This window comes from Colobus angolensis, unplaced genomic scaffold, assembly GCF_000951035.1.
Source record: "Colobus angolensis palliatus isolate OR3802 unplaced genomic scaffold, Cang.pa_1.0 Scaffold101, whole genome shotgun sequence".
Taxonomy (NCBI): Eukaryota; Metazoa; Chordata; class Mammalia; order Primates; family Cercopithecidae; genus Colobus; species Colobus angolensis.
This window is the reverse complement of record NW_012111031.1, coordinates 2,845,289-2,856,358: the sequence shown is the minus strand read 5'-3', so window position 1 is coordinate 2,856,358 and position 11,070 is coordinate 2,845,289. Positions and strand designations below refer to the sequence as shown.

General features: G+C 39.6%; 1 protein-coding gene across 3 annotated transcripts in view; it reads right to left on the bottom strand.

Moving 5' to 3' along the window:
- Positions 1-11,070, bottom strand: part of CAB39L (calcium binding protein 39-like) — a 138,595-nt gene that overhangs the window by 59,229 nt on the left and 68,296 nt on the right. The gene's annotated exons all lie outside the window — the stretch shown is intronic.

Below are 11,070 nucleotides of genomic sequence, written 5' to 3'. Positions count from 1 at the left end.
CTGAGGCAGGAGAATGGCGTGAACCCGGGAGGAAGAGCTTACAGTGAGCCAAGATCACGCCACTGCACTCCAACCTGGGCGACAGAGCAAGATTCTATCTCAAAGAAAAAAAAAAAAAAACTACAAATAGAGCTACCATATGATTTAGCAATCCTACTCTTAGGTATATGCCCAAAAGAAAGGAAATCAGTATATCAAAGAGATATTTACACTCCCGTATTTGTTAATAGTATTGTTCACAACAGCCAAGATTTGGAAACAACCTAAGTGTCCAAAAACGATGACAAAATGAGGATAAAGAAAATGTGGTACCTATATACAATAAAGTAGTATTCAGCCATAAAAAGGAATGAGATTCTATCATTGCAACAACATGGATGGAACCGGAGGTCATTATGTTAAGTGAAATAAACCAGGCACAGAAAGACAAACATCAGATGTTCTCAGTTATTTGCAGGATCTAAAAATTAAAACAAATGAACTCATGAAAATCAAGAATGGAAGCATGGTTACCAGAGGCTAGGAAGGTAGTAGGGGAGTATGTGTATGGGGGATGGGGATGGTTAAGGGGTACAAAAAACAATAGAAGCAATGAATAAGATCTAGTAACAACACCAAGGATAAATGCTTGAGAGGATGGATACCCAAATTTCCATGGTGTGGTTATTACACATTATATGCCTGTACTAAAATATCTCATATACACTGTCTACTATGTACCCACAACAATTAAAAAGAGAAAAAGGAAATAAATAAAAACCCATGCTCTCACGAGGTCAGGAGTTCAAGACCAGCATGGCTAAGATGGTGAAATCCCATCTCTACTAAAAATACAAAAATTAGCCAGGTGTGGTGGCATGCACCTGTAATCCCGGCTACTTGGGAGGCTGAGGCAGGGGAATCGCTTGAACCCAGAAGGCAGAGGCTGTAGTGGGCTGAGATTGCGCCACTGCATTCGAGCCTGGGCAACAAGAGTGAAACTCTGTCTAAAAAAAAAAAACAACCCATGCTCTCCAAATGTCCTCTCTCCGAAACCCAACCCTCCAACCAAAGCCCAAAACACTTAATAGTATAAAAAACAAGCAATCTGCCAGGCATGGTGGCTCACCCATGTAATCCCAGCGATTTGGGAGGCTAAGGCAGGCAGATCACCTGAGATCAGGAGTTTGAGACCAGGCTGACCAACATGGTGAAACCTTGTCTCTACTAAAAATACAAAAATTAGCCAGGTGTGGTGGTGCATGCCTGCAATCCCAGCTACTCGGGAGGCTGAGGCACGAGAATCGCTTGAGCCCTGGAGGCAGAAACTACAGTGAACTGAGATTGTGCCACTGAATTCCAGCCTGGGCAACAGACCAAGATCCTGCCTCAAACAAACAAACAATCTAACTAGAAAATGGACAAAAGGCTGGGTGGGGTGGCTCGTGCCTATAATCCCAGGCATGAAATTACTTTGGAAAGCTGAAGCAGGCGGATTGCTTGAGCCAGAAGTTTGAGAGTAGCCTGGGCAACATAGCAAGACCCCATCTCTACTTAAAAAATAAAATAAAAATAAACAAAAAAGAGAAAATGGGTAAAAGACATGAAGAGACATTTTACCAAAGAGGAAATACAGATGGCAACAAGCACATAAAAGATGTTCAACATCGTTAGCCATTAGGGAAATGAAAATCAAAACCATAATGAACTATTACTACATGCCTATCAAAATGGCTACAGTAAAAAACAGCAACAACATCAAATGCTGGCAAGAATGAAGAGAAACTGTACTCATAGATTGTGGTGGAAATATAAAACAGTATAGCCAATCTGGAAAACACTTTAGCAGTTCCTGAAACAGCTAAACATGCAGCTAACCCTAACAGCAATTGTGCTCTTTGCATCTATCACAGATAAATGAAAACTTATGTTCACACAAAAACCAATTAGGAAGTGAATCTTCAATTGAAAAAGATACTTCAAAATCAGTTGCTTTCATAATTTAAAAACACGAAAAAATGTTTACAGGCCGGGCATGGTGGCTCATGCCTGTAATTCTAGCACTTTGAGAGGCCAAGGCTAGAGGATCAGTTGAACCCCAGGAGTTTGAGATCAGTCTTGGCAACATGGTGAAAACCCATCTCTACAAAAAAAAAAAAAAAAAAATTAGCTGGGTGTAGTGGCACACGCCTACAGTCCCAGCTGTTTGGGAGGCTGAGGTGGGAGGATCACTTGAGCCTGGGAGGTGTAGGTGGGAGGTGTAGGTTGCAGTGAGCTGAGATCATGCCACTGATGGTTAAAGACTATACTGATGTTAAAGACTATATTTGCTGTATAAAAAAAGATAGAGCTGTAAGCATAAATTGATTTTAAAATGAAAGAAATCATGTTTTGTTCAAACTTTCTAGACCCTACAGTGTAATATTGCAGAATAAATATCAACCCTCTTTGAAATGTCATAGGAACATGTTTTTCATGCTTCCCAGTGAAATGCCACAAGAACATTCCATACAGCATTCCAGTGAACAGTAGAAATGAAGCTCCACAGAACTCTATCCAACTTTTACACAGAGGAAAACATTCTTCTAGTTCATTAGCAAATGGGTGCAAAGGCAAAGGAAGCCCCCTGTGGATAACAAAAACAAGTTCTGCTACCAGGGACCAATTCCCAAAACAGAGGAAAGGATTAGAATAGAAAGGATTACAGAACTCTGAAACAGGTACAAGCTGGTGAATAATGATCTCTACATTACACGTTAATCTTTGTAGCTATCAATTTGTTATGCCAAATCTAACTGGAATGAAACCTTAACTATTTCAAAACCAGTTTTTTGCAACCCGCAGGTTGCCAGATCGCAAGTCCTGGACTCAGGAGTGGCCAGAAAAAAAGAAAAAAAATCTCTCAAAATAACTTTGATAATAAAGAAGCAACATCCAGAAATGACCCCAAATGCCAAAAATTAGCTGGCAATTCTCAGGTTACATATAATGTAATCAATAAGATCCCAAACCTGAAGAAACAGCCCTTGTGTTTGCTGGCAAATTCAAAAAAGTCAGCTTTAACATGAAATGCTCCACAATTATTTGCTGAATGAATGATATATATGGAAGTATTAACTAAAATCAAATAAGAAAAGAGAAAAGGAGGGAAGAAATAGGTGGTGAACAGCAGTCACAGCAACCAGAATAATTGCTGAAAAAGAGCATCCCTCACGGATAGCATAGATGAGAAAAGGGAAACGAGAAAAGAAGGCAGAGACTAGAAAACACCCACTTTAAAACACAAGCCATTGACTTTTATACAGAATATATATAAAGAATTCTCAAAATTCAGCAACAAAATTAAAAGGGGGCAAAAGATCTGAATAGATACTTCATAAAAGAAGAGATATAGTGGCCAAAATGTACATGAAAAGATGCTCAACATCATTAGTCATTAGGGAAATCCAAATTAAATCACAATGAGATATCACAAACCCTTATTAGAATGGCTAAAATAAAACAACAAAACAAAACAAAAAGTTGACATTCCCCAACAGCCCTACTCCTAGGTATTTATCTAAGTGAAATGAAAACCTGTGTTCACACTAAATACTATACATAAATGGTTATGGCAGCTTTATTTGTAATTGCTAGAAAATGGAAATATGTAAAATATCCTACAAGTGGGGAATCGATAAATGAACTGTGGTCCATCCATGCAATGGACTACTACTCAGCAATAAAAAGCCACAGACTCTGGGCCGGGCGCGGTGGCTCAAGCCTGTAATCCCAGCACTTTGGGAGGCCGAGACGGGCGGATCACGAGGTCAGGAGATCGAGACCATCCTGGCTAACAAGGTGAAACCCCGTCTCTACTAAAAAAAATACAAAAAAAAACTAGCCGGGCGAGGTGGTGGGCGCCTGTAGTCCCAGCTACTCCGGAGGCTGAGGCAGGAGAATAGCGTGAACCCGGGAGGCGGAGCTTGCAGTGAGCTGAGATCCGGCCACTGCACTCCAGCCTGGGGGACAGAGCGAGACTCTGTCTCAAAAAAAAAAAAAAAAAAAAAAGCCACAGACTCCTAATACATGGCAACGACATGGATGAATCTCAAATGCATTATGCGGACAGAAGCCAGGCTGAAAAGGCTACATACATATGATTCTGTTTACCCAATCTTTTTGCAATGGTGAAAATATAAGGACTGAAAACTGATCAATGGTTGCCAGAGGCTGGGGACAGGAAAAGGAGCTGATTACAAAGAGGCATAGGAAAATTTTTTTTTTTTTTTTTTTTTTTTTTTGAGACGAGGTCTTGCTCCGTCGCCTGGGCTGAAGTGGCACAATCTCAGCTCACTGTAACCTCCACCTGCCAGGTTCAAGCAATTCTCTTGCTTCAACCTCCCAAGTAGCTGGGACTACAGGTGTACACCACCACACCTGGTTAATTTTTGTATTTTTAGTAGAGACAGGGTTTCACCATGTTGGCCAGGATGGTCTCGATCTCCTGAGCTCGTGATCTGCCCACCTTGGCCTCCCAAAGTGCTGGGATTACAGGCATGAGCCACCGTGCCCTGCCGGCATAGGAAAATTTTTTAGGGTGATGGAACCATTCTTCATTACAGAACTGTGCACTAAAAAGGGTGAATGTTACTATTTATAAATTGTATCATAATTTTAAAAAATGAAACTTATAGCCACTGAAGTCATGGACTTCTCTATTCTTGCTGGTGTGTTGCGGGGGAGTTGAGGTGGGTGGAAGCAAATGGTTGTGCCGAATTTCTGTAGCAGAAGTAGAGAGGCAGAACAGTCTGCAGGGTGAGGGGTGGCCACTGAACAGATTAATGAGGGATCTTGCTGGGGACTAAAATTCAAATTGAACTAATTTATACATATTGGGAAAGATACAGGGAATGAAAGTACAAGCTAGCTCAAAGTTGCTCTCAAAAAACTTTAAATATAATTAAATTTACATATTACATGAAATCCATCTGTCGGAATTTATATGGGAGATTATCTACCCCCTGCCCCAATATCTTTGTCATTCTATTTTCTCTGCAGGCTGGCTTCTTCTGTTTCTTTATAGTCCACATAGTGAAAAATATGGCCACTGATGGAAAAACTGCATTCACTATCTTTAGCATCTGGCTAGATACTGGGGTTCTGTCTCAGTTCTAGTTCCAGAATCCCTGCAGAAAGCCTCTGGCCCTCTTTTGGTCAGATATCCACTTGCAGGTCATTCAGCTGTGTGTTGTCCAGGGTGTCATGTCACCCAAAATGGCTGTTCCCATGGTAACCATGTGAGTGGAGAAGGAGGGAGTATTCTCCAGAAAGGACAGGGAGCGGGCAGACACAACATGTTATACACAGCACAAGCAGCCTTCATCTTCATGCAGATTATATTCCTTAAAATGTCTGGTACGATCAAACTAATGGTCACTGACTTAATTTTATTACAAATAATTAACAGGTTTCACATCTAATTAAGAGCCTGATGCCAAATGCCATTTTTAATCACCCATAAATTACATTTCTCTTTAGGATAAAGGCCTTCTAAAGCTTATGTTCATTAATTTTAGGAGGGCAATAGGGTAATGATAACATAAAATTCCATTTTCTATGACATAGTATTTCCCTACCTGAGATTGTAAATTCTTTAATTTGTCCAGTGATGAGCACGAAATATATAAACCATCAAATAAAATCAAGACCAATTAAATAAAATCAATGGCTGACATGCATAGTAAGCATTTCAAATTGTTAAATGTATGAAGTACAGTCAAAGCTGGCATTTTAAGGCTTTTCAATTTCTGTTATATTTTTACAGTAATAAAACCAAAGGTAAAGAACCACTTTTTTTTTTCTTTGTCTTTTTTTTTTTTGAGATGGAGTTTCATTCTTGTTGCCCAGGCTGGAGTACAATGGTGCGATCTTGGCTCACTGCAACCTCCACCTCCCAGGTTCAAGTGATTCTCCTGCCTCAGCCTCCTGAGTAGCTGGGATTACAGGTGCACGCCACCATGGCCAGAGCTAATTTTTATATTTTTAGTACAGATGGGGTTTTGCCACATTGGCCAGGTTGGTCTCGAACCCCTGACCTCAGGTCTCCCAAAATGCTGGGATTACAGACGGGAGCCACTGCGCCTGGCCAAGGACCACTTTAATCAGGTCCAGGGAATAGAAAAAGATTGTTAGAGGATAAACATTTACAAAATGTAGGACTACAAAATGGCTTAATGAAAAGCAGAAAAGTTGATCCTGGAGTGTTTGTTTTGCTTTTATTTTTATTTTTATTTTTTGAGACAGGGTCTCATTCTATTACCCAGGCTGGAGTGCAGTGGCACAATCTTGGCTCACTGTAGCCTCAACCACTGTGATTCTTCCACCTTAGCCTCCTGAGTAGCTGGGACCACAGGCACGCATGGCCTGCTATTTTTTTTTTTTTTTAATTTTTTGTTGAGACAAGGTTTTGCCATGTTGCCCAGGGGGGTCTCAAATTCTTGGGCTTAAGCAATCCTCCCACCTCAGCCTCCCAAAGTGCTGGGATTACAGGCGTGAGCCACTGCACTGGGCCTGTTTTGCTAATTTTTTTTTTTAATGTGGCGAGAAATAATCATTAGGGATTAAGTTACCACAGAAGACAATTTTCTGCTTCTTTGAGCTGCTTATTCAGCCTAAACAGTTCACTTTGCATCCACCCTAGTTTTGCAAGGCACACCTGCCTTTAAAATGAATGCATCAGACCTTATAGGCAATACATTTTCCCTCCTTTGATCTCTTATCACGTTGTGTTTCAAAACATCAAAGAGTATAAAGCTGTGTCTTGAATAGTAGCCAAACCTCAAAAAACACAGCTGAGTTTGATCCTGAGCCCATAAAAATCAGAAGCCTTGCAAACTCAGTCACAAATCATTTTTTGAACCTCATAATAGTATGCTGAAATGGTTCTTGTCTGTCTGCAATTTTAAGGCTTAAAGGATTAGATAAAAATTTATAGCTACGTAATGAGATTTTTATTTAACCCGAAGGCCGACCTCCTAACTAGCCATTATTCACATGCTGATAGCAGGATCCTCCAGTATTGTCCCTACCCCAATGGGCCACTTTCCTCTAGATTCCTGACAGAGAAGTGGGTTTGTCAAATATTCCTGAGTCAGTCCCTGCCACCCAGTCTAAATCAGTGCTGCCAGCCACCATCACTGCTGTCAGCTCAGGGTTCCAAATCCCTGCTCCTAGCACCCTTCAACCCCCATTCATTGCCTTGTTTCCAGCAACTGTTTATTTTTTCATCACTCAGTTTACTCCAAGTGTAGAAAACCATCCCTTCTTCACTTGACATGTGTTGTTGTTGTTGTTTTGTTTTGTTTTTGTTTTGAGATGGAGTCTCGCTCTGTCACCCAGGTTGGAGTTCAGTGGTGCGATCTTGGCTCACTGCAAGCTCCGCCTCCCAGGTTCATGCCATTCTCCTGCCTCAGACTCCTGAGTAGCTGGGACTACAGGCGCCCGCCACCACGCCCGGCTAATTTTTATATTTTTAATAGAGATGAAGTTTCACCGTGTTAGCCAGGATGGTCTCGATCTCCTGACCTCGTGATCCACCCGCCTTGGCCTTCCAAAGTGCTGGGATTACAGTCATGAGCCATCGCGCCTGGCCTCAACATGTATGATTAGTACAGAGTTCCTTTACAAAGGTTTAAGGTGAACAAAGGATAATTACAGCACAGTGCAGAAACACCTTCAAGTTGAAGTCTACAGATCACTTTTATGAAAGGTTCCTCAGTCTTCCTGATCATCTTTCTCCATGAACACCTTCCTTTTGTCATGGTTCTGGATCCCTCTCTCTCACTGCCTCCAAACCTTTCTCCTATCTTTCTTCTATTTCCTACTCCTATCAACCTTAGCCAAAGAGGGCATTTCTCAAATTTCTGTTACTTTTCTCTGCCAAGGAAATCTAAGCTTTTTTCTTTCAGTCTTTTCCTTCCAGACATTGCCTAGAGACTTCAGCCTTTCAAACTAACAAAAAAGCCAATCATGGTATCTTCCAAACAAAAATTCACTTTTTTTCTCTGTAAGGAATGTGCCATTCTCCTAGGTTATTTGGCAAAAGCTGTAGTCCATCCTTAAAATAATAATTATTTTTCCTTTCTGTTGTCAAAACATAAGAGAAATTTTACAGTCAAACGACTGTTCTCTCCAAAGAAGCACCAGGAGAGGCTATTCACTTACTGAAATCATATCATCATCACTCCAAAGAGTTTGAATTATCTTCTAAACAATTTACTAATTCCTCCAGAAAAATGGCTCCCTGATATGTCCCGACACCTTCTTTTGGTCCAATTCTTTTACCTCGGCTTTGATCTCTCATTCTCATTACTACATTTATTCAATCAATTCACATACTAACATGCCACTAGGTATGGCAAACACAGTTCTAGTACTCAAGGCAACATAGAAGTGGCTGTCCCAGTGCAAGCCATGAACCAAGAGACATGGGAGTGGCGGGTTCTGTGTCATTGGAGTAAGTTTGAAGTCAGATGGAATTTTATCAAGCTGTCCTTAGCTTATATAGATACTTTAGGCTTGAGAAGGAGAGTTGCCACCTGCAGGCTGATCATCCATGCCTCCAGTTCATAGAGATAACATAGTAGGTTTCTACAAGTAGGCTAATAATGGCAGGAAGGAAGCGCCTCCTTCCTGAAAATACTGTATGTAGTTGAAATGCTTACAATTGAACTGTACTAAACTTTCACTCCTTTTCATTCATTCATTTATTCATTCAACCAAGAAGTATATACTTTTCTATGGGCTAGAGAAGGAGGATGGCTGCATCTATGGAGTATCACATTCACTTATAATTACGTTCTAGGTATGTGTCACGTCAATTGAATAAACAAAGTTAAGAATTGCCTGCTATCTTATTATCACAATAACAAATCTTCATAATAGTTTTGAATCATCAGTTTTAAAACTTATATTATTCTGGAGGGAAGGCAAGTATATAATACATTTTATTTTAAAAATTAAAGTAATCCACAAGAGTAATCAATTTAACTCCTAATCTTCAGCTATATGGAAAATTCAGATGTTCAGAAAGATACTTCTTTTCTCCAAGGATTCCAGAGAATAAAAGTTTACTTGACAATAATGTACAAGTCTATTTTAGGGAACTAAATGTCTTACTTACAAAATAATTTTTAAATGAACTTCTTCTCAAAAATTTTAATTTATATTTGTTATGCCACATAAAAGAAGAGGAACTTACATAACTGTTTCTTACGTTCCACTTTTTTTATCCGAGCCAATGCCAAAGAAAGTTGTAAGACACCCAAAGTTTTTCTTTGGTATACTCCTCCCTAACTCCCCAGTTCTTGGAGAGCACTTTGAACCTGAGGTTCTGTGGCTGCTCAAGGCTCCTCCAGGTCACTGAACCTGACGACCTCTCATCCCTGACTCATTCTTCAAAACATAACCATCCTTAGTCGTATTCCTTCCAGCACTCCACTGCAAATTGGGTTAATCTCCTAAACTAACTCAAGCGTACTTATGAATTAATGATGACAGTAGCTTAATATGCTGCTGTTCTCAGAGAAATGAGCAAAACAATAGTAAATTTATAAAACTATAATACTATAAGAATAGGGAATCGTTTTCCTATTTATAGTCACTGACCAACTAAATCTAAAAAAACATTAAGGGTTATAACAAAAACAAAAGTCAAGGGTTATAACAAAAACAAACCAGCTTACATTTAACTTCAGTTCTTGAGTTTGAGAAAAAGAAGAAATGAAAGAATACAACTACTTGACATTTGTATACAGTTTGCATTCGTATTTAGTGTCCCTATATAACACAACATATATATGTATATATTTTTATTTAGTTTAATATTTAAAACAATGCTGTAAGTTCATATTATTCCTATTTTATAGATGAGAAAGCTTAAGCTCAAAGAGGTTAAGTTACTGACCATGAAATAGCAGAGCTGGGACTCTAAGCAATTCTCATTCCGAGTCAAGTGTTTTTTTCACTATGCCACAGCTTCTACAAGTGTTCATAATACCTAATTTTAAATTAAATAAAAGAAACAGAAAAGTATATACATACAGTAAGACTATAATTTCACATATAGCTGGTTTTCAAAGGAAATGGGACCTAAGATGGAGAGGGAGAGTTAGCAAGCCAAGCAAGAGGAAAAAGCAAAAGATTATGGGTCAGAAAATGTCAAAGGCAGAGATTGAATAAGGAAGGGAAAGAAAGAAAAAGACAGCTATAACTGAAAGGATGAGCTGAAGTCCAGGCCCTTCCGAGTCCCCACTTGGTCTTGCTTCTAGCCACAACCGGACTGCATGCCTCCTGGCTCTGCACTCCTCCTCTGCTTCAGCTGCTAAAAATCTTCCCTGGTCTAACTTGTGCAGAGAGCTGTGGGCTACTATTTCCACAGATCCCCAGAGCCCTGACCTGATCTTGTTCTAATCACGGTAATCACTGTCATTAGTTTTCCTTCCACTTATTCAGTGAACAAAATGAAAAGCAATTCACTTTGCATATCTCCTCTATCTCTGAGAATGAATGGAGACCCAAGTACCAACCCAATAGGAACAAAATTGGTATTATGGTAGAAACAAAGCAACAAAGCCAAACCAGGACTTCTGTCACCTCAACAGTCAATGCCCAAACTTGCCTATGTATCCATTTCTCACTGAAAAATCACAACCTCTGAGTTACACAATAGATAATAAAATGACTACACATATTCACCACTTACATTTCTAAGCTTTTGTTTTACTTAGTCAATGTATTATTTAGGTAAATGAAGTATAATTGCTTTCAAAAGGAGATAAACATATTACTAGCAATTAACATATTTCTTAAATCATTAGTATAATATGTTCATTAAATAGAACTATCTGAATTTGAAGCTCTGAAGTGAGTGACTTTGGGCAAATTATTTAATATCTTTGAACTTTAGGTTCTTCATAACATGGGGCTAATAATACAATATTAAACGCAAAGGTAGTTTTAAGAATTCAGGCCGGGCGCGGTGGCTCACGCCTGTAATCCCAGCACTTTGGGAGGCCGAGGCGGGCGAATCACAAGGTCAGAAGATCGAGA